This window comes from Columba livia, chromosome 12, assembly GCF_036013475.1.
Source record: "Columba livia isolate bColLiv1 breed racing homer chromosome 12, bColLiv1.pat.W.v2, whole genome shotgun sequence".
NCBI lineage: Eukaryota > Metazoa > Chordata > Aves > Columbiformes > Columbidae > Columba > Columba livia.
In genome coordinates this window covers 13,138,390-13,162,834 of record NC_088613.1, presented here as the reverse complement: position 1 = coordinate 13,162,834, position 24,445 = coordinate 13,138,390, and the positions used below count along the sequence as shown (strand labels likewise).

The 24,445-nt window shown below is 35.6% G+C and overlaps 1 long non-coding RNA gene across 2 annotated transcripts in view; it reads left to right on the top strand.

Moving 5' to 3' along the window:
- The first annotated feature begins 15,396 nt into the window (after positions 1–15,396).
- LOC110362874 (uncharacterized) overlaps positions 15,397–24,445 on the top strand; it is a 91,463-nt gene continuing 82,414 nt past the window's right edge. For both annotated transcript variants that reach the window (XR_010475689.1, XR_010475690.1), the window contains exon 1: positions 15,397–16,326. This is a non-coding gene — a long non-coding RNA (uncharacterized LOC110362874). The remainder of the gene's footprint in view (positions 16,327–24,445) is intronic.

Here is a 24,445-nt window from a genome sequence, read left to right as displayed (position 1 = left end):
TTATCTGGAGTGATAAGAGAGCTGGTGTTATATGAACCAACCTATCAGCCTGATGCCTTGGTGTATACCTGGAGGCAGAAAAGAAATAAAGTAACTGCTATTCCGTGCTTCAGATTCTGATGAACGTATAATAGAATATGGAAATACAAAGATATTAAAATTATAAATTTTTCATCTGGTGTGCTCGGCAAGCTTGTTCCTTTTGCCTTATCCCATCTTTCAAGCCTCTGAGTCTCTTTACTGAGGTTAGCAAGCTGTCTTAATATTTTAAATCAGCAATAGCTGGAATGAGCACACATAAATTATCCACAGGTAGTGTGGTCTCTAAATGAACGAGTTCTCAGAGGATATTCAGAATACTTGTGCCTTCTAGCTTTCAGTTCTTGATGTCCTATTTGTATCTGTCTAACTATTTGTATCAGAAAATATGTAGTATATTTTGGCAAATGCAGTTGAAATTTTTAGTTTGTGGAATTAGCTATAGAAGCTGATTTCAATCTGTGCCTGAGAGAAATCTATTATTGGCAAGCAATTTTAATCAGAAATGATAAGACATCTGCTACAGAGGTATAAAGGTATATAAATATTTTTGTATTCTCAGCAGTAAAATAAACATTCCTGGAATATCTAATCTGTATTTTTCCTTCTAAAATGTCTCCCTACTTTTAGCAACAGTTATTATCAACAGATAACCACTTCTACTTTGTGTCACCCCCTTGAATCCAATTAACTGCACAATCAGGCCCTAAGGTATCTAAAGTAACATAACAACCTACACAAATATCACTTTTATTGGTCTGAAAAAACGTTCATTCTATTGATGTTGGCAAGGAGTTTATTATTTTTCATGGTGTTTCATGTATTGTTTCATATGGAATCTCAGTGTTAGACTTGTCTCTGGAGAGGAAACACAGAAGCATATGGAAAGAAGTGTAGAACAAATTACATACTTCCCAGTTGAGAAAATATTGTTTCATTTGAGCGTGCGTTGAAAAGAACGCAGTTTCTTGAACTCTAGCTGCTTCTCAAAAGCTATTTGATGGATTTGATCCATTATTCCTGGCAAGATCATGCAGATTTTTGCCCGTGATGTAGATTTTCTTGCTCCTTCCTTTCATACTGCATGTTTTGTGATATATTTCTCCTTCTCTGAAAAAGCAAGCAGAAAGAACTAAAAAAGAGGAGATATTTTGTATTCCATCAGGAAAATGACTAGTGTTCTTTTTAAAGACTTTTTTGAGACTTTCGTGTAGAAATAGAAGTATCAAAGTGACATGAAAGTCACATATGGAAGATTTTCTTGTGCCTCTGTTTTTGATATAGTTAGGTGAAGTGAGAATATGGTTTTACAATTTTTTAATTGACAAGAATCCAAATTATTGGGTTATGAAAATATATTTATAGCTTAGGTAAGTCTGAAATTCCCTGTTGTGGGGCATAAAAGAAATGTCAAAGTAAGTTTACTACTCAGCAAAATGTTTGATCACGTGATAATTGATTTTGGTTTACCATAGCTATTTCTATACTACTTGAAAATCTTGAGTTATTAATGTATTATGTTTTTAAAAATAATATTTATCTTAAAAATACTAGTGCCAAGCTCTGTGAAGTTTCACTGGAAACAAATTAAGCTCCTTACTCAGTTACCTTAAGTTAAGCAGCTAACATGCTGACTACTTGCCTTGGCTTAAAATGAGATGGCAGGTAGTTCAAATGAGAGAATAAGCACTGTGCTTACTCCGTAGTCTATAATGAAGTTTGTCTGAAATCACACAATATCACTTGAGGGAATAAAGGTAGGTTGGTAAAGTTGGTAGAGGTAGGGTGACAGTGATAGGAGATTGTCATATGAGTGACAGTTATGATATGACCAAGAGTGGCTGGTAAAATAGATTTCAGCATGACATCCTATTTCTGTTGACAGAAGGTATATTGCATTCATGTTGTGTGATAGAGGAGATGCTGGCCAGAAAGCAATGGTTGTCCCCATCTGTTTTCAAAATGTTTCCTGAGATCTGTAGCAGTGAAGCCGAATCTATAACATCTCATCCAAAGAATAGCACACAGTAGATTGCAGTGTTGGTTTTGGCTAGGTCCCAAAAGCCTGGTGTGGAGGACAGAACCACCACAATCTGGCCAAAGGTTATCTTCATTGCAGCCCCCTGTAAAGTCTTGAAAGTGTTTCTTTACTGCCAATTCAAATGAGTACCTGGATGGTCATATCTGTTTGAAGGACGAGGACACTTATCCTGCTCCCAAACTGTCTTTGACTAAATTCATGCACTTCAGCAGCCACAACTCTTAAATCTAAATTCTATTGCTAAAGTGTGGATTACTCAGATTGTAAAAGTTAGCAGTTGTTTGTAAGACTTTAAGTAACTGTACTGGAGCATGAATGGGTAATATGAAGAAGTTGAGGGAGCTTAAAGTTTAGATTATTACCTTAAATCGTTCAAACTGAAGAATGCAGTTTCTTGAATCATCAAATTGTAAATGTTTAAAAGCTCTCTTTCACTTATCTCCTGCTCTCAGTTTCATGAAGATTTTCTGGTCACAAGTTTCACTAGAATACTTTTACGTATTCAGATGATGTTACTGAAGTGCTGCTGCTGAGCTTACAAGTTTTCTCAGAAAAGCCATGGAGCAGGGGCAAAATATTAATGGATGCTTTGACACCACTCCATCAAATATTTAACCTTTTTCATTTCTTCTTCACACACTAGTTATTCCAGAAGCTCTACTTTAATTGTTTAGGGCTCAATTCTCAGAAAGTGAAGTGGTATACTTGTGACCTACTTTTAGTGCCATCTTATCCTTAAGAGGTGACAGGGGAACTGGCACAACTATAAGCTGCTTCCAGGTGCTTCTCACTGCTCAAAGAAACCACTGCTATTATATTCCTCTGATCCACCTGAAGAATTCATCCATTCATGCAGTCAAATTTCCACACAGTTGTTTCTAATTTTGCCATTAAATAGGTAAAAAGTAAAAGTCTGAGAGTGGATCTCCAATCAGTAAGAAAGAGACATCTCAAGCTTCATATTGGCCCAAAATTTATGATGAGCTGGATTAGTTTGGCATATAGACTTTTGTAACAACCTGTTCAGATTGAAGCTCAGTGAGCCTGGTGACTCAAGCTAGTTTTATCCATGATGTCTGCTGCTCTGGTTGTTTTTTATAAACTTACAGGTTGTATTAACTTATCACACTTAAGACCTACCAAAACTAAAGCTAATTTAACAAATTGCCAACAAATAGCAATTCCTATAGAGAGTTGTTGCTGGAAACTGCTGTACCCAATGCCTTAAAAAAAATTAAGTTACTTTTCCTTGAGAGCTAAGTTAGAGCAGAACAGTATGTACAATAATGAAGCGTCTTAACTCTAGGTAGGGTAGCAACAGGTTGTGCAAAGGTGGCTAGATAATACAGGAAATTCCAAGTCCATTGCTGTAGTTAGCAGCAAGGTAGGTCTCTTCTAACCTAAGTTTTGAATCCAGCCTACTTGACCACGAGGTTATTTGCAGTGGGAGACTGCCACCACTTCATTCTAATTCTAGATGGAAATTACTTGCACCATCTCTGCTATGTGAAATGCAGCTGGTAATAAAGTGCCAGCTTGATCACATTTCCGAATGGCCTTAAAAACTGCAGAAAATGCTTCCTGTGCAGGAACAGTACCACTATATGCCTATCTGAATAGAACTGACGATTATAACAAAATCTGCTGCTCCTTTTTCTATTATATGCTTTGCAAGACAGAGAAGTGCTTATGTATAGAGTTTTATCTGAGTCTGCTGATAGTACTAAAATCTTTGGGATTCTTGATGGAAATTCAATGTGCTTTTCTCAGAGTTTTCTCCCCAGCTTTGTACATACTCTGTCATTGGTACTCTTGTTAAATCTAAAGATATGGGAAGGTTTCATTCAATGGTCTTTCCGGAGTTTTCCCTGTCCCTAAAGACGACCTAATAATTCTTGGAGACAAGAGTGGATTGCAAAAAAGATTTGGTTTTCTTTTGTGTTCTGATATTTATTTTACAATGTGCATTTAATCTACTGATAATTATCCAGTGCTATATGCTAGGATAATGTATTCTGCTGAATATAAACAGTGGTGCAACTTCTAAAGGTATTCAACAATGGCAGCTTCTTTGAAATGAATAGGAGTTGCAGGTATTCTATCTCTGCTTACATGATTATGTATGAATTTTATATTTTATTCTGCTGTCTGTGTGCTACCATCATGGTTCAGCAAAACTAAATCTGTAGGGAAAAGAACTAATCAGATAGGAAACTGAAGCAGGATATAAATGAGTTCACTATGTAGTCAGAAAAGAAATATAAAAATCATATTCATTGCGGAAAGGGAGAGAAGATTAAAAATAGGTAGCGTGAAATGTGTTACAATTGTTCATGTTCAAATTAAAGTTAGAACATGGGCCATTCATGAGAAAAAGTATAGAATGTGATTTCAGTAAAAATTATCTTGACTTATCATACTTTGCAAATTATATAAAGTCTATTCTGCAGATTAATTCTTCAGAATTAATCACACTAAATGTTAGGACTAGAAATAGCAGGTGTCTTGGTTGAGAGTCCAGGCTCCTCTATCATTAGAAATTAAATTATATAATCCTATTTGCAAATGTTGCAGGATTATCTTACAATTAATTAAATTTCATCCCTGACTATTGCTGTTAAATGGCTATTTAAATGCTCTAAAAACTTACTCCTAGTTCAGATGTGACCAGGCAGAAGACTAATTCACAAACACTGAATAATGGCATCTTAAGAATTTTCACAATTCTGTTCTGTTCCATTCCATTCCATTCCATTCCATTCCATTCCATTCCATTCCATTCCATTCCATTCCATTCCATTCCATTCCCAAAATTGCCTCAAAAATATTTTGAAGGTAGTACCATAAATTTAATACTTTAAAATCTTTCAACAGTTAGGTGACTATAATGTGTCCACTGAAAATCACACTGCATTTTAAAAATGCATTAAAAAAAAGAGAAAAAATAAGAAAAAAGCACTAATTAGTTTTCTTGCATACTTCTACTGTGGACTGGGTGTCATAGTTACAGAACAACTACAAATAAGTTTAAATATTTTACTACTTCTAATTCATGATGCTTCATGTTTCATTAATGTCACTTTTTCTGTCCTGGGAATGTACAAAAAAGAGCCATCCCCACATTACGTTTCTATTCAGGTGGAAATATTCATTTCAAATATGTTTCATTCTAGAAGTGAATGAGATACAATTTAATGACAGCAAAATTGACAAGGTATAGAAAAGTGAAATAATTGTGAAATACTTATCAAGGAGGCTTCTTTATATTGCTACATGCACAATAACTCCAAATTCATTTGATAGTTGTCTATTTGAAGATTATAAAATATTTAGCAGGAATTTAGCCTTCTGTGTCTTAGAAGAGGGATGATGGATGTAATGTGACAAGGACTAAAGTCTTGTATAATTGCAAACAGAGATGGTAGTTTGTTGGAAACCATTGCATCAATGACTGCAGGGAATGGGGTTGGATGACCTCAGTGTGCTCACATGTCCCAGTGATGAGGCTGGTATATATATATATATATATATATATGTATATATACACAAATCTGGGTAGATCTCCAGTTATTGCGATATATTTGAGCAGAATTGTCAGCAGTGTCCACTCCTGGTTACTTAAGTCATTGTAAGCAAATAGTTGAACTAACAGGAGGAGTTGCATCTAAGAAAAGGAGAACAGTGATGTCAAATATTGAATGTTTTCCAAAAGACAAAGATTTATGGAATTCAGTGTTTTTCGTCCTGTTAGAAATGGAAGGCTGGTTTTGATTTCACTAGATAGAAGAATGTCGGTTTTGTTTATATGTTTCACAGACATTTTGTTTACGGTAACACAATGTTTTTCATTGGTGGTCATCTTTGGTATCTGTTAGGCACAAAAACGAAAGACTATTGTGTTGTCCAAACATAAATTTTTGAACAATAATGTCTTCTTATGTACAATCTCAGTTTTGCTGTACTAAGTCACAGAGGTTTAACCCTGTTGCCTTTGAATTTAATGACAAAATTAATTATGGCTACTGTTAAAGAAATTGCTGCTGCTCCAATGCTATAGGGCCTATACGCTCAATACAATTTGTGTCAGCACTGCATTTGATATAATATTGAGGAGACATGGCTGTACTTCAATAAATCCATAGTTTCTATGATCAAGAAAGACTGTGAATGTAAAACAAACACATGCAGCTGTGATTTATCCTGTAAAACATTTTTCATGTACATTATAAGGAACACAGTTTTTGAATACTGATATAGATGTTTGTGGGCATGTATACATGGCAGTCAATAGTGCTTAGGAAGGAAAACTAAACTGTGTATGAAAACAGTGTTCCAAGTCATCCATCTGTTGATATAAAGTCAAAGGAATCATTTTTATGCTAAATTTATTCTTGAATATCTCTAATGAAAGTACTATCAAGAGTTATGATATCAATTTGCAACCCAGACTTTGGTTTTGATTGTCATCTTTGGTTCTCATTTTATTATGAGAATAGAAGGAAATAAAATATTCCAGTTATAGAGATATCCACCTACTCAGTGCACTAAAAATAAAGTTTTGAACCTCTTAATTCATATGGCCTAGATTTGGGGTCTTGCTAAAGAGTTTTTCTTGAATTGATGTTCACCCAGTCAGAACATTAAAGCAATATCCTTTTTCATTTGTGGGCTCAGATTTTCAAAAGTACTTCAAATTGATATTTTCACAATGAATCCAGTTCTGTATGTGCAAGCTACTTTTCAGACTCTTTATTTAGTACATAATGTCATGATAATCTTAAGAAGAAATTTCAGGCAAATTTTCTTATTTTAGCAATGGTATATGAGCTTAAAATGTTTTGGAAGCTTTTCCTGATGGCCAAGCTCTTTTCCCAAAAGGACTCCTTTGCCCCTTAGCTAACTTGCCAAGTCAGATGAACTATTAACCAACACATCTGAGTTTTTTCTAACCTGCTGAGCTCTACAGGCTGGTTCAAAGGAAGACAAAATTATCAACCTGCCTGCAATGATCAGGGTTCTTCCTTTCTTTTATTCTTAATGTGGCCCACTGAGTTTGAAAGTGTATTTAATTTCTGGACTACTGACTGGATTCTAGCCAGACAGGTCATTTGAAGGTTTGGGGTAACCTTTTGCCAGGCCCCTTGTTTAGCCCTCCCTAACGATTTGCTAAAACTCCCAGTACAAGTGTCTGCATTGAGACAGAGACAATGCATAAAGCAAGCATGACAGGGGAAGGTCATATAGAAGACATTGCTCTGTGGAACTGTGGGCTGTGAAAGGCAAGGATGTGTGAACTCAAATTTATAGGCTCTCTGTTGAGACATTTCCAGAATATTGCTCATAATACCACCATACTCCATCAATCATCTTTCTATGGGCTTGTTCTAACTCACTTCTTTTAAATGACAAGAAAAAAAAAAATATTTACAACTTTTCATTTGTATTCTTATCATGAGCTGAAGCTTTATAAGCACTACTTATAGGGTTTATATTTTTTTTATTTGATTTATTATTTTGCTACTTTTCTAGTCTGGCTACTCTTCTAAATATGGCTTATGGTTGAGACATACAGATAGTTTTGCAAACAAAATACTATATAAAAACACCAACTTGAATTTAACAAAGACTTGAGGATTTCTGGAATTAGTGCTGTCTGTTCACTCTTAATCGGTCCATTCTTAATATAAATTATGTCTTTTAAAAAAATCATCCTCTTATTTTCATAGGAGCCCACCTCCTTTAAAGCCCGCCTTTAAAACAAGATGGACAGTGATCACGTAATGCTCTTTATTTTTTTAATTTCTTGTCCTAAGTTATGATATGCAAATAGAATCACACTATTTAGATGGAATTAGTTTCAATCTGGCTTTGGTACAGAATCTGAAAAGTCTAAGTACATTAAGAACATTATTTATTGTCAAAACAGTAAATTGAAAATAAATTCTCCATGTAAAGAGGGAATTACAGCTAGGGGATCAGGCATCAAAAAGGAGATGAAAATACTCTTTTACAAGGCAGCCAAAATGTGAAAGCAATGCTGGTATGTTCAGCATGTTCATGTATCATTATATGGAACTTTGTATTTTTATACTATAGCTTTGTTGATATAGTTAGCTGCTGTAGTAGCATATCTGTAAGCAAGATCATTTTTTGAGGGTGTGTGCTAGAGAATTAATGAGGATACCACACTTTTCAGGAGGAAAATTATCACCTATAGAAAAACCTAAACAAAGGGATTACCTAGAATTGTATATGAATTATGCAACAAAAATAATTCTGGTTTCTATTTTAAAATGGCATTCAGAGATTCTGACTATGAGACAATTATTTTTTCCCTTGTAACAACGATACATTTACATTGCAGTTTCTTCAGGAACCAAACGAATAAACAATTGTACAATGTGTTTGTATATCATCCAATTATCAGAGCCACTAAATATGAGACAATCAAATAATTATTTTCAGGCAAGGTATATTATGTTTTAGAAGACGTTTTTTTCAGCCCTGATGCTTTCATATCTCTTTTTGCTCAGTGAAATTTCTTCACTGGGTTTTCATCATATGCCATTTCACTTCTAGAAACAGTTTTGGAGCTTTTCAATGAAGTGCTCAGATTTTACCGCCCAGCTCAGCACAGCACCTTGCTGAGGGTAACTGCTTCCTACCACCATAGCAACCAGCCCTGGATAAGAGGAAACAATTTACCAGTAGATTTCAGATACCTCCTGTAAAAACAACAGTGAAATTGTGTGTCCCACTCCAATGGAGTGCTTCATACTTGCCACTTTTGTCTACCTTTAACTATCTTTTTCTTCATTCTCTTCACATAGTCAGAGGCTTTTTCCTAGGCTCATTTTTAGCTGTCTCAGTCCCTGTCCATCCAGAAAGAGGCTTTCCATCCCAGTGTCCTTGCTCAGTCCTTCCCAACTGTCCTTATCAGTCTGGGTGATAAGCCTGTAGGTGATATTTCATGTCTTTCCATAATGTCAGAGCACTTTCTTCTACTTTTTCTGTTGACTAGCAGCATCCTGTATTCTAGAATAAAATGAATTTCTCTGCTGAATTCAATGATGTGACTATATCGAGCCCTCTTCAGCTGCAGCTTCATTATTGCATAAGTATAATCAAGCTGGGATATATAAAATTTCCTTATAGCAGCCTAGATTTCCTTTAAAATGATCCAGAAAATTATGGCTCTACCTGCAGCTAGTATAAGCAAATAAATAGATGAAGTAAAAAGCTTAAAAATACTCTTTGGTACACAGTTTCTCAAGTAAATTAAGAATTGTTTCAGCATGAAGAACAATTGGTGCAGTAGGCCACAATGGCTCTATAATTCTGGCTATGAGACTTATTTCTCAGTTTTCTTCACACATTGCAGCGACTCATAAAAAAATCCCAAACATTAAATCCAGGTTTGAATGAAGAACAGTATGTTTAGAGAGGCTTTTTTAAGGACTGGAGTGGCAGTCAGGTTGGGTGAGTGGTTAGCAGCCTGTGCTCGATGCCAGCAATGGGGCACTGCCAGCTTCCCCCTCACGTGGCAGCTGTGCCCCTGCTCCCGCCTGCGTGACATTGTGCCTCATTGGCAGGATTCAGACCCCAGCTCTGACATGGCTGCCTGGTGCCCTGGTGGGCATCTCAGGGGCTGTGGAAGGCCCTGGGCTCCATCCCAGAGGTGCTGTGCCTGCACCCCCTCAACAAGGGCATGGCTGCCCTGTGGACCACAGTCCTGCTGCTCCCTGCGAGTGTCACATTTTAAGATGAGCTGAATTTTTTATATTTAATGAGCCACAAATATTATTTTCATCCATTTCGATTCATCTTTCCAAGACTTGGTTTCCATGTGGAGAATGGCAGTCAGTGCCCAACTCTCCAACAGGGTGGGAGGGAGCAGTGAGCTGTGGGGACCCTCATGCAACTGAAAGGCCTCGGATTCTCAGGGTGGAAATGGCACCTAGGATGGGGCTGACTAGCCTGTAAACAGTGAGGGAATGGCTTCCACCTAGGCTCGTCTCTGCCTGCTGCTTATGAAATACAATATAATAAATTTATAAGGCGTAGAGCCATAGTTTCTATTAAATACAATGGAAACAAGGGAAAGTACAATTTCAGTGAAAAATACATCCATAAGTAATTCCCTAGGGACTCGCTGTGGTCTGGGGATTAGGTTTGGGATTACTTTCAGAATTCAGCAGTGACTTATTGTGTAATTTTTGGTAAACCATTTAAGCTTGGCATTTTAAATTTTCTATTGAGAAATGAAGTTGATAGTTTTCTGTCACATACATTAGCATTTGTAAAGCATGCCATCTCTTTTCTTCTCTACATGAAACCAGCTTCACCTGGTGGCTGGCTTTCGGCTTCTTTTTATATTTTTGAAACTACATAATTTCTTTTCTGCTTGAATTGCTCATGAAAAATGCCCTCCTATCTTCTAACCGTACAACAGGATTAACTCATATATATATGTGTGTGTGCATTCAAAGCAAAAAAATAAATATGTCTTTTGATTGAATATATGGAAAATGAACTTGCAGAAAAAATACTTATGAGTCGCCCAGGAAAATTTAGAGAGAGAGGGGTGAGAAAAGAGGAATTCAGTCACTTGGTCTTGATTTATTATACTAGTTACTGATACTACTTCTGTCTAGAAACATCTAGTATGTGTGCCATCAGACAGGACTTTCTGAATGCTGTGGAGGTTTTGTTCATTTTTTTTTTGTGATTGCTTCTTAGTTCTTTGTTTCTTGGTCATATATTAACTAAGTACATGACCTTCCAGTAATCTTCATCCTATTCTAACATAAGAACAGGACATATGCACAAAGCCTGAGTTGTCTTGCCTTCCTAGTTGTCAATTTCCAGAATAGCAGGAGCACTTCTGGTGTTACCTACCACTCTCAATCTCAGATAATGTGTACTAGATACCCATTCAGAAACCTGTTTATTTGTTTGATGTAGCTGTAAAGCCTTTCGCAAAACCTCCACTAGGTGCACAGCTTTCTAAGATGTGCAGCCTTCTGTAAAATAAAGTACAGAAGCAAAGTCTGTTGTTATATTTGTTCATATCGAATCACCGGATGGTCCTCTTGGGTGCAGAAAATGAAATAGTTTCTTGTTTACCTAAGCTAAGTGAATAATTCATTACTATTTTACATGTCTTGTCATTGTAAGTCTACAAATGTCATGGTGGGCGAACTTAGCCATGTTTGTGTTGTACTACTTACTACTAAGTTAACTTCTGTGTAACAGGTGTTAGTGTTTACTTCATGCTCACATCTCACCTATATAGCAGGAAAAGCTTTAATTTATTTCTTGAGCTGAGTGAATAATTCATCAGTATTTTTGCATGTCTTCTTGCTGTCAGTCTACAAACATCATGCTGGAGGAGCTTAACATTTGTCTTATGCTATTTACTACTACATTACCCTCCACGTATCAGATGTCACTGTTCACCTCTGTCGAGTATCAGCTGTCTACCAGGAAATACTTTCAATTTACTGTAGCAGTATTGCTGAGCAGCTGGAAAATAATTTTTCTAACATGTGGCAGAACAAATTATTGCACAGGAGGGGGTTAATGGAATTGTCTGCCAGAGGAATAAATAATTGAAGGGACATGGATCTACTTATTAGCTTGAATAGAGGCTTGATGTCCTAAATTATACATTGTTAGAGGTAGGGAGCCTATGCTTTGTTTCAACAGAATCAGACTTAAGGAAACAGTGTCAGTATATCTGATATTTTTGTCTGTCACATATATCCTAAGAAGTTGAAAACCAGGAAGTTGTAGCATTTCCCACATCCAATTAAGATACTATTAATTTTCACTATGAAAGTTTTCTCTGTTACAGTGACACAACAGAGTCAGAAGGGCTGAGCATAAATTGCCATCTTTAAAAGCAAAGCTAAAGATGTTTTATCTTGGTCTGGCTGATACTACTATTAATGACAGGACACTGAAATTTAAAGTGCTTGCTGCATTCATGATTTTTTTTCCATGCATTAATTTTTTAATGAAGCTATTTAAGTGATATAGCACATTTGGTTGCTGTTTTCATATTAGAAGCATAAGATAAAATACATCTTGCAGTATGGAGTTGTACCATTTTTTCTGGAGTCTTTTGTCATGATGACATGGTTGCTTAAAATTTTATTTCTACTGACTCTTTTTTTACATAGAAACAACTTAGGCTGACTGCTTCAAAGAATACCTCTTACTCTCTGAATTTATTGCATACATTTGATAGCAGCAGTTCTTATAAAGATTACCATATGTGCTTTCAATGAGGAAGAAGAAAATATTTTCTTAAAATGATAGTTAAAAAAATTTGAACATATTATTTTGCAATCTAGCGGAGCAGATACACGGCAGGGCACAGAAATTGCTGAACATATTTAGAGATTGATTGGGTTACAAAACTTTTATAGGCTAGCCTACAGGCAAGAGGGCTGGATATTTAACAGTAAATGAAACAGCTATTTTAGAATATTAGTATATACCTCTGTGCACTTTCAGGCATTGAAAAAATTTCAACAATCTGCCTGTAAGTAAATTAAAATACAGGTTACAGACTTCCAAAATCTGCTTATGTAAAAACTGACTTCAGCTACTGATGTTTTTACCGAAGCCTTGTGTTCTTCATTCAATCACCTTGGAGTGCCAGCCTAAAGTTAATCCTGGGATTCTGATGCAGGACTTCTCTACAACAGAATTACCCATAATTGCCTGAATTCCTGCTGACTGGTTATTTTTGCACCAGTGACTCAAATTAGGCACAGCTGGCCCTAGCAAGTTGGAGTTTAATAACAGCCAATTGTCAGAAACTAGCTGACGGTCAATGTTTTTGTCTCAAACAGGTGAAAGGAGCAGTGACAGTTCTCCCGGCCTTCCCTCCTCTGCCCTCAAAGAAGTAGGTATCTACTTTCTGAAGCTAAAGAAACAATAAGTTGAGTAAGTTCCTTCCTGTGCGGAAATGTTCTTTTCCTGCTTTTGAACAGTTGCTGTAATATTGAGATGTCTGTGTTAACCACATGAATATTTGATGAGTGTTGAGAACAAAATACAAAAAATATCTCTATTCATTTTTGTACATAGGCATTATACATTGATCCAATGAAATCCAAAAATTGATATAAGTTTTAATTTAAGAGACCTCTTCCTGGAGGGGTTGGTCACCCAGACAGCAGCAAAAGCTTCGCTTTTGAAATGAGTCTGAAAGTCATTATCTGGGTGCTGTGCTAGCCCTTTCATGCAGCGGTTGGCTGATTTTACCGAAAAATGGCATTGAAATTCAGAATAATGAAATAGCAGTCCACAAATCAGCCAGGGGGAAGCCTTAATGCTGAATAGGCAGCTGTCTGTGGGTCTTGCTGTCGTTTCTGGTTGCTGCTTCTGGCAGCAATGCTATGATTTTCATTTTTCATAAAAAGGTGTCTGATGCTTTTTTCTTGGTAGAGATGGGAATGTCTTTTGTAGAAAACTTGACAGGACCACTTTTTTTAAGAACTTACAGTGAAATCACAGCTCTGTCAGTAACAGACTGAAAATATTTTGAGAAATCAGCTGCCAAGTAAATCCATGGATTTATGGTGTGTAGTTGCAAAGCAGTACTTCAGCTGCATTTGTTCTAATGAAATGTACAAGCATTTTCAAAATTCCCTATTTAAATTCTTGCTGGCTATATTGTAACAGAGCATGCATACTTGTTCCTGCATATGAGAAGCTTAGATCCATTGCTGTGTTTGCTTCAGTGCTTACCTGTCCAATTACTTATGAAAGAATCCCTTGAAGTTAATTAATGTTGCATCAAACAAGATCACTGATGACAAAAGCTAAATGCCATAGTTAGCCAACATGGAAATGCTGGTTTTAATTCACTGTCTTAAAACCATATTTGAACAGTAACAGTCTGCATTCAAAAGCAACGTGCAATGCAAACAGACATATTTTACATCGTGTTAAGTATTTGCTACCAGAGTATTTATTGAATTCAAAGCTATTTGCTGTTTACACCTTTGTTCATTATTTTGTGAGACCTTTAAAAAGCACAAATGCCAACACAGAGACATTATATCAAGACATCCCCAAGGGTAAGTTGAATAAAAATTCCCTAGAGCCTATAAATCTATTTAAAGGTGATAACCTAATCACTAGTATGCCTGTCAAATCTCAAGGAAAGTGATAAGTAAAACAGTAATTCTATGAAATATGGACTTTTACTTATCTGGCTTGACCTTTTTTCCTGCTCTTTAACCTTTCTGCCCTTCAAGTCTCAAAAAATGGTTGCGTACAAAGAATAATATAATACAGACATCTACTTGGTAAGCTGGAGATGTTGAGCACTTCAATACTGCATTGAATCTTTCACCTACTGAGGGTCTGTTTGGAAGCCAACGTAATAAAATGAGCATAATGCGGTTGTATTCAATTGACCATTTGTCCTTTCATGAGAAGAAAGATTCCATGGGACAACAGGCTCTATACGATACTTTGAAGCTGAATTTTGGAAATAGTGTGGCCAAAAAGGATGTTAGGTGTGCTGAGCTCTGTACTGCCCTAGTTAGCTTCTTTCAACATTGAAAGTGGGTCATTCCTCTGCATTAGTCAAGTATTTCTGCGTTGCAATACAGACAGCAATACAGAGAATCACCAAGAACTGAAAAACAAACAATTGAATGAAGGTCAGAACAGCAAGTTAGTTTGTGTCACCTTTCTTTAATCAGTGTTGGTCCACAACCTCTGCTGACCTGAGTGGGTACCAGCTATCAGCAAAAAAGCCTGACCAGTTTCCCTTAATGAGAACCTGTGCTTTTCACAGATATGCTTAATAAACATTCCCATTAAATTAATGGGCCAATCAAGTTTCCTAAATGATGGAAAGGATGGTTAAATTTTAAAATTACCAAAGTGACTGAAGGATTGAAAAATACTTAGTCTTAAATGTTATGACAGATTTATACAAAACTGACAACAAAAATCAAGAAATTGCACACCAAATTCAACCCAAATTGATTAATTTGGAGTAAAACAAAAACAAACAAACAAAAAACCTAGATTTTTTCTTTTCCATTAATTCATTTCTACTTGTGTTTTTCTTTATTTGGCAAGGCAAAAATGAACAGGGATGTATATGTGTACACATGTGTCCAAATTAGGGAATGATTAATATCCATATTAAAATAGCACCTAAGTTATTTAATAAAATGTATTTGTAGATAGCTTTGTCATTTCTGCCTCAGACTTTAATAAGCTGTATTCTAAATAATTTGCCATTGTTAGGATTCCTGTTGGATTATGAAGATACTGGGGAATAGAATAAGATATAATAGTGCATTTCAGTTTCTAGATGCTTACCTGAACTTGAACTTCCAGTCATGTATTTTAATGTGTTATTATTTACAAGCTTAAAATGACATAATTGGTCTATGAAAGGTGTGTTTCCTATTCGGTGCATTATATGAGGCAATGCAGTGTGTACCTGTTAAAATGGGTTATTGAGGGATATCACTGGGCCAAGTTTAGAAAAAGATGGGTTTTAACCTTATCCTAGGCTTATTTCTCCCTCTTCCTATAGCTATTCTTTTTGTAGCTTGAGAGTGCCTCTACTCACAAGACAAATTTCAGTGTTTATCTTATTTTGATTGGTTTTGTATGCTTCATTCTATAAGTGGTGAAACAAACTGTGCTGTTTGTATCACAATTTTATTATCAGTAGTTTTCAGTGTATTCAGTACTCTGCTTCGTTTGTGGTACCAAGCTTTGGAATACTAAAGGAAGGTGTATTGTTCACTGGCAGTTCTCCTTTTTTTCCTATTGTCTATCTTTTTTTTTTTTTTTTTTTCTTAATGAACATAATACTTAGGAAATTTAAGGGTAGAAAAAAGCATCCATGGTTTTACAGTCTGAATTCCCATTTTACCTGATTTTAGAATTTCACTCACATCAAATCCCAAACTTTCCTGGCTAAGCCCAGCCAGCTCTATGAAAGTCATTGAAAGTAAGCTTTAAGGTAAGTCATAGCTGATAGGTATTGTATAGGACACAAAAATAACAGGGCCTTCAGATTGCCAGCTTAGGTTGTAATCAACTGGATAGGAAGCACCTGTGAGGCTAGGAGGGGCCTCAGGGCACTTCAGCTGTAGTTTCCCTTTGTTTGCCTCCTGAGGGTCAGCCTGCTGGAGCTTTCCCTGACCATCTGAGGACTTACTTCTGAGTCTGAGTGGCGTTCCTAACTCTCCCAGGTAAGAAAAGGAGTCTCGTCTCTGGCTTTTAGCTTCTCAGCGTGCTTCAGTTATGGCTGCTTTCCCTCTTCTCCTTGTTCCTGTCCAGCTAATTCTGTATACTGCCCATTTAGCCCAGCTATAGCCCTTGGTGGAAAAATTCCATGTGTTGTCTAATACATGCCTCCGTTGTAGGATCACCTTGAGCTGGAGTAAGGTACTGGCTGTATCTTTAACTTTGTTAATTACTTTAGAGGTCTTGAATCATAAGACTAAGCTTTTGTTAAAGTGTGTCTCTGGCCTTGGAAATTCTTTATGTGCAATTTCTTCTGTTATACTACATACTCATTGATAGGTGATTATTCTAGCCCTTCTTATTCATGTCATCTACTCATACTACGTATAATTATAATTACAGTAAAGTTGGGATTATTTGTTTTATATATTTTAACTGTTAGTGAAAATTCCCAGAAGGTAAACTTAGTTGAGAAGACCAGATCCTAAAGGAGGTTCCTTTCAGGAGGTTCCAGACTTGCCTCAAAATGTCAAATGGTGTTCTATTTCACAGAAAAAGAGCAAGCTTTTTTTTTTTTTTTTTTTTTTTAAACAAAGTGGAAATTATGTACTTGATATTTTCTCTGAAAGGTAATGTAGGTGAATAGATCAGCAGTTGTGTTAAAAGACCTCATCAGGCAAGCTAATTAAATGTGGCTGGAGCAGAGTTCTTTATTTCTGGTGCAGAAGCTGGCTTCTAGTTGACTTGAAAATTTATCTTTATGCTGTTTTACATGCCAGAAACTTTCTGTAGCCACCAAAGGAACTACAGCGTCGTTATGGGAGCATACCTATTTTACAAGTATGCTGGTTTGTTTTTAAAATGTTGTCTCATATTTTATTTTGGTCTTCTGCTGCAACTTCACTGAGTGTCATCTGCTCTTCAGCTTGATTTTCTCTATTTTGTTTCTGTCTTTAGGCTGCACTAGCAAGAGCCTAAGTTTTTACATGTTTCTGAGAGACCAGATCCACCTGTTGTAATGCATATTACAAATAAATGACATTTGTTTGGTCTGATAGTGTTAATACAGACAGGAACATCCATTGATACTCATACAGAAATGAAGTATTTCTCCAGACACCACCTTTGGACAGTTCAGATACTTTAATCTAGTGTTTCAGCAAGAGACATTTTTACCAAAATTTATACAGAAGTACCAAAGCTTAAGCAACATGTTTCTAAGGAACTCTCCCAGATTTTATTAAGTTAGTTACAGAAAATCCAAATGACATGTAATTATTATACTCTTTGGAGTTATAGATTGGAAAATGCATTTATCAAGTACTTAAGGCCATCTGAGCCATCCAGATGGAGGATATTCTTTGTTGCCAGAGGTATAATCTAATAACAGGATTATTGCACTAGCAGGTTTTGCTTTCTTAAGTGCAAGCTTTTTTCCTTTTAGCTTTGATTTCTGTTTGCTGAAGTTTTTCATCAGCGGAGAGGCATCCCCTTAACACTGTATTGCTTTATCTATTTAATTATTTTTAGGTTTGTAAAGACAAACCAGATTGTAATTCACTTTCGGGAATAAAAGTTGTTTTATGATTCCTAGTAGCTGAATAGGGGCAGGTGCTAACATGGTACGTGTAGCAAGGAGCCTGAAGTCCTTGAGCCCATAGTTGCACCTCTGGTCTCCTAGAGTAAGTAACATCCTGGGGACTCCCTTTGTCTCCCCAAATACCTCATGGATTTGGAAATGTAGTGAAGTTTAACTGTTTCTTCAAATCTGCAACCAAAAAAAACTTGAAATGTTTATCTTATGACAAGGGAATGTTTCTACATTCTACATAAGAGAACCAGTTTCCAGAGTGAATGAATCTTCTGTGCTTTTTAATTTTTATTTTATTTATTTTTAACTGGAAAAAAATAGAAAATGATATTATTTATAAAAGTACTGTCCTAAAATAATTTTTTTCTACTCTAGAATTCTGTACTTCCAAATTTGAAGTCTGTCTCATATGACACAGTAAAAAAAGTACAAATAAAATTGAAGTAAAAATACAATATTTCAATTGATTTGGCATTATGGATTATTTCCAGATACTTACAAAGCTGTTTGTATGCTATAACTATGCGATCAAGTTTTTGAAGATTTTAAAAGCATAAAAGCACAACACTTGATCATTTTAGTTTATGGAATTAGGATGTTATCCTCTCTATGATACTTTTTTTTTTTAACCGGTGAGGTGATACAAGAGATGCAAAATTTTGCTCAGTATTTTACAGTTAACAGTAACTCATTAACATTAATATTCTGGATCTTGAAAGCATATCAAGGTCACTTATTGCTCTGGCTTTTTCTAGGATTTATCTCTCTGCCAGCAGGGTGTGGGAGTTGTGCTGGAAGACTTTTTGAATGAGTCAAGTTTGGTTTTTTATCACATCTGAAAGAAAAAAAATTGAGTCGTTCATGAAATTGATTGCAAACTATTTTATTGCCGTAACTTTTAGGATAAGGGAGGACTTTAAACTGTAATGTCCTTAATAGAAGGCAATTAATAAGTAGATAAATTTTGAAGGAAAAAATTAGTTCAGTTTTTAACTGATTCACTTTTAGTCATTTTCTATCAGTGTTCTGGAAAAAGCATCAAGAAGGTGAAACCATTTCCTGTAATGCAGGAGAGGATGGGAAGGTTCTTAGTAAAAAAATAAGCAGTTATCAATGTTTAACTTTTCAGCAATTTTATTAATGCGCTGAAGATTTTTAAAAGTGCTATAGCCAGCATATCCATTAAAAGGATGAGTTGCATCATCATATTTATGTGGTGCTCTTTTTTTTTTTTTTTTTCTCCTAACATTTGTTACAATTAACCAATGCCATGAAATAAACTAGTCATATTTGGTTAGTTTGGATCAGTTAGTGTTCCTCCAGATCAACAAGCTCCTGAACTGTACCACACAGTACAGGCAATAAGCTTTAGCGTAAGACAAGTGAATGGCTGGAAAGAGGAGGGAGACAAGACGTCCATTTTCAGCAGGATGAGTTGGAATGGACAAAGGTCGGGGGAAGCGGTGATCCTAAAAACTGCATCCTCCTTGACTCTCACAGTTGCATCCCCATTCCATGAACTGGCTGCTCAACCTCACAGCTTGTTTTCTGCCATGTTATATCCACATGGCAAACTGAACTGGGCCACCTATACTGGTATTTCTGCAACCTGCATGTGAGATAAGGCAAGGTGTAGCTGGAGCATGATGGCACAGTCATTGACTGTAGCTTCTGTATCCAGTTAACGTGTACTGGAAGCAGAACAACATGTATAATAAAATTGTTAAAAATCCATGCATTTATCTCTTAGCTATTGCAGGAGGCATTAATCTTGGTATAAATCCTTCAGACTTGCTCCCCTAAGTCATATAATGTTACCAAATGGAAGAAGCTAAAAGCTTCACATGGGAGTATAGAAACAATGCCAAGAACCTTCTGAACAATTGAACGAAAACCACTTGCTTGAGGCCTGGATATTTTCAGCCTCTGCACCTTCATATATTATATTGTCTGTTGTGGTGCTTGAGGGAAAACGTTGTTGTCATTATTGAAGGCCCTGGCATCATTAATAAGTTCCTCACTACCTGCTTTGGTGCAGGAAAAATATACTGTACTATGCAACCTGCAGAGAGGATGACTTTCAGATGCTGGGAGTTACTTTAAGTTTGCTGGGGACCTTTTCACCATCTTTATTACCTGGCAATGGCCTTAGTGCTTCATAATACTTTTTACGTTTTCTATTTGTGTAAATACAAACAATATGTGAAAATATGTATTCACTCTTCAAAGTCTTCCTTCTTAATTAAAACTTTTATCTTTAACAGCTGTAGCATCTCGAATAGGTTCCACAGAGAAGTATCGATCACTTTCTGTCTTTACAGACTGAGTTGTTGAGGTCCCATTCTCTCCAGAGTTTATAGACTAAAGATAGTCTGGAATAAAATAATCTTTTCCTCTTATTCAAGATTAGACCCTTCCGTTAAGACTTCTGCTTTACTTTTTTTTTTTTTTCTGTAGAAGCTGAACACTAAACATGTGTCTTTCTTACTATTTGATTATTTATTATTTTTAATGTTCTTGGGAATGTCTAATTTTATCTTAAAAGGAAATGTATGTGGAAAAGTTCTCTGAATTACTGGTGATTTTCTGAACAAGAAAACTTGCTACTTCTACATACTCCTACCCCTCCATCTTTTAACTGCCTAGGGGATTAAACATCCAAACTTCCTATAGTCCAGTCTTCCAACTTATTATCCTTATGATCTTAAACTCCTGAACAGTTAATCTTACTGAACAGTATTTCCACATACCAAGAAACCTCATTCATATTTGCCAAGTCTTGAGGATGGTACCTATTTCTCATGTAAAATTTTTTACATTAGGTGCTCCTTAGAAAAATCTACTTGGCTTCTATTTATTAGAACACCTGCAATTTTATCAGCGGGAGGAAAAGAAATACATAGAATTAATCGAGATAATTAATGTCAGTACTAGTTCTATATATATGTCATTGCCTTTCCTGGCAGTTCTTTTTAAATTGTCTGATAGAGTTATCTGAATGTGACCTATTTCTATAATCCTATTTCTATAAGAATGAGCATGTGTTATTACACACAACAATGGAAAGCGTGTTTAAAAACCTGTGGTTTTTGACCAAGTTTTGACCAAGTTAGTCTTCTTTAAGCTACTTCAGAAGTGACAGCTTTCTGTAGAGAATGCAAAATCCAATATAGGGTCTCAAAAGTTTTACTTGAGTCATTCAAATACCTATTTTTTTTTTTTTTAGTAAACTTAAAGGTTGTACATTCTTTGATAAGCATCTTTTTTTTACAGTGCAGACAATGATAAAGAAAGCAAAAGCTGGAATAAATCCAACTATATTACATAAAAATGTCATGGTAGCAAAAAAAGTTCCGAACTCTCAGAAACTCTAGTGCTAATTTGATTTCTTTGTCAAGAACACTTTAATAGGAAGCTTCAGACTGTGACAAATCAAGTGACTGTGAGCTAAACTTTTTCTTTTTTTGAAGTACTTCATCAAGTGTAACTAGGCATAGGTATGGTATCTTTTGAACTGTCATTTATAGAACTAAAATGAAAACACTTTGTTATCATAGAGTTCTACTCAAAATTCTAGTTGTTATTACTGGATACACAGGGCATCCACTTGGGGTAGGGAAGTCTTAACCCCTTTTCTTGATATAATAAATTGTATCTAAACTGAATCTCGATTGCAGAATGTGGCCAGTTTGCTTAAAGAACAAAATAGTTTCCTGTCTTTGCTGTTTTGGTGTGCTGTAGAACAAATACAGATACAATAATGTACAAAGCAGAATATTTCAGGCTGGTTTGTTTGTTTTCCAATATGCTTACAGTACTTTTTTTGTTCTTCTGTTTTACTTTTTTGTTCTTTAATACAACTGTATCTATAATGGCTTTTCACAGAAGGCTGGTTTAGTTTTTGCTTCAAGCTTGGAAATATTTTCTCAATTTATTTTTTGATGTACTCTTTCTTCAGTGAAAGTAAAAAACAAACAAACAAAACAGAGAAAAACAAACTGGCTATTTTCTGTTTAGAAGCTCTTTTTGAAGAATAAGCTGCTTGACTTAAATTGAAATGAAAATATCTGTTGAACAGTTTTTAACAAAGGAATTTGGAACAAAAATGATGTTGGTAGATCATAAATGAAAACAAGACAACGCAAACTGTTCCTGATTGTTTATAGATTCAGTAGCACTTAGCAGTTACATATATTTTGTCTTTAATTACATATCTCAGTAAGCATGACATGTTTACCCAAGACAAGGATTTATTTTAACATGTTTACATGTTTTAGGGTGCCCACTCTTTTAAAATGCTTTCTGGACAAAAAGCTTTTATTAATGCTTTAGTCTAGTCTAGAAAAACAATTGAAGATTAATGGGAGGTAGAAACTAAAATATTTCTGATTGTTTAGTCCTTTACTTTATATGGCTATCATCAGAAGTTACCCCACTAACAATAATTACCTTTTCAATTGAAACCAGAAGAAATTAGGAGCTTGTAATCAAGGCAAGCCTAACGGCATAGGTGGGATTGCTGATTTTAGTTCAGTAAGCCTCAATAAAATGCTTCAGCTGGTTTTGTGTGATCCAAGTGGGAAAAAAACTCATTTAATAGATAGCAATAGATTTGTGAAAAGAGAATAACTGACAAATAATCAAACGTGTGCATGCTAATTGAAGTATGGCAGGAATTTTACACCCACAAAACACAGGTCTCTGTTCTTAAGAATTCTTCATATGTTATAGATTAGAACAAACCCTGTCGTTCATTGATTCCTTGATTGATTTAAAATCTTTGGCTTAAGGCTTGTGTCTTTAGCAGTGCACAGTATAGTAGGGCATGATCAGAGTAAATCTGCATAATGATAAAGAAAAATAATGTTAGAAAATCAAGACCTGAAGAATGAACAAAGCTTCTTCCCTGAGACTGCCTCTGTGAAGAGGGAAGAGGGGAGACAGTAAAAAATATAAAAGAAATAAAAAGCAAACTTCGTACTTTGCACAAACATCATTGCATAAATTTCATGAAAATTTCAGGAATGTTGTATGGATTTTCTTCTCCCACTCATACATATGTTAAAGCTTGGCTATTATTCCGTAGCTTTGATTTTATAACCTCCAGAAAAGCTATAGTATTTGTCTCTATGGTGGTGGCAATGTCTATTAATGTTATCTTTTGTGATTTCATCTGCTCATAATGTCTGAGAGCTCTGCTTTAAACTAGCAGCCTGTGATTGTGACTAGTGAGATAAAAATTTCAGTGAGATAGAGAAAGCTCATGCTACTATGTGTGACAAATTGCAATGACAAGGCTGTGTTGATAGCAGCTTATGATGTGAAATGAAATCACAACCACAATACCATAAAGATGTGTGCTTAGGGCATCTTTACAGAGCTCAAAGTGAAAGAAGATATGGTCAAAATGTCTAGTAGACACTGTTCCTTCCCTGCACTTCTTTTTGTTGCTAGAGTTGGCCAGTACTGTTCAATAAAAACATTCCATGCATTTCAGATTTTTTTTTAACTTGGCTTTGCCAGGTCCTGTGTAATAGATGCAATTAGCCTCTAAAAATTAGCTAAATTCTCTGTATCAATATAATATTTGTTGGAGTGTGCAATTCAGCTATTTAAGTTGATTCATTCCATTGGCCGAATGATCCATTTGAAGAAGAGACAGCAGGAAGGGATAAATAATTGAGCAGTTACAGAAACTCCATGAAACTTCAGGGCTTTACATCAATTTCTTTATTAGCTATTCACATGGCTGACAGTACAAGATGACACTAGAAGCAACTATGTAACTCTGTCCTGGACATTAAGTGTGAAATTCAGTTGTCTATATATTGAAATCTGAAGTCGATTTTTTAATATTATAAGCATTTAGGACAGCTTTGTGAGGCTTGCAGGTGTGAGACAGGATGGATGGGACACCAGTGGCTTTCTGGAGCAGCAGCTGGAGGCTACATTTAAGCATGTAAAATGGCACAAGAAGGCTCTAGTTAAGCAACTAAATTGACTATTGACCTTTATGGCAGTTGAAATTTGGGGTCGTAGAGACAAAAATTAAGTCTCCAGGAAAAACAGGAAACAGCTATTGCAAAACTGAAAAGTAGTAGGATTCAAAACTTATGTGTTTTTTAATAATCTCAAATATTATTAAGCCCCTAGAGGAAAAAGAGCATCTCCAAACAAGGACACAGATTCAGAGGTGATGTGCTTTCAGTACAGGGAGATGTGCATTCAGAGCACGGTTGCAGAGATCCTTGAAATCATTTTAATTTCCTGATAAGATCTGCTAAATAAATTGCCATTGAAGAGCTGAGTTTTCACCCTTCTAAATAAATAATTGGATCCATAATCAAATAATGAGAAAAAAAGAAAACTAGAAAACCATTTCCACGTCAGTCTCATTCAGAAATAGTTGTCATAATAATTATTTCATTATTTTATTTTATTGTTTGTCAATTTTCTTTGTTTATTCTATTTAGCATTACTTTTCTAGTTAATTACCATTGAAAGGATAATTGTCAATTATCTCTGCTACAGTT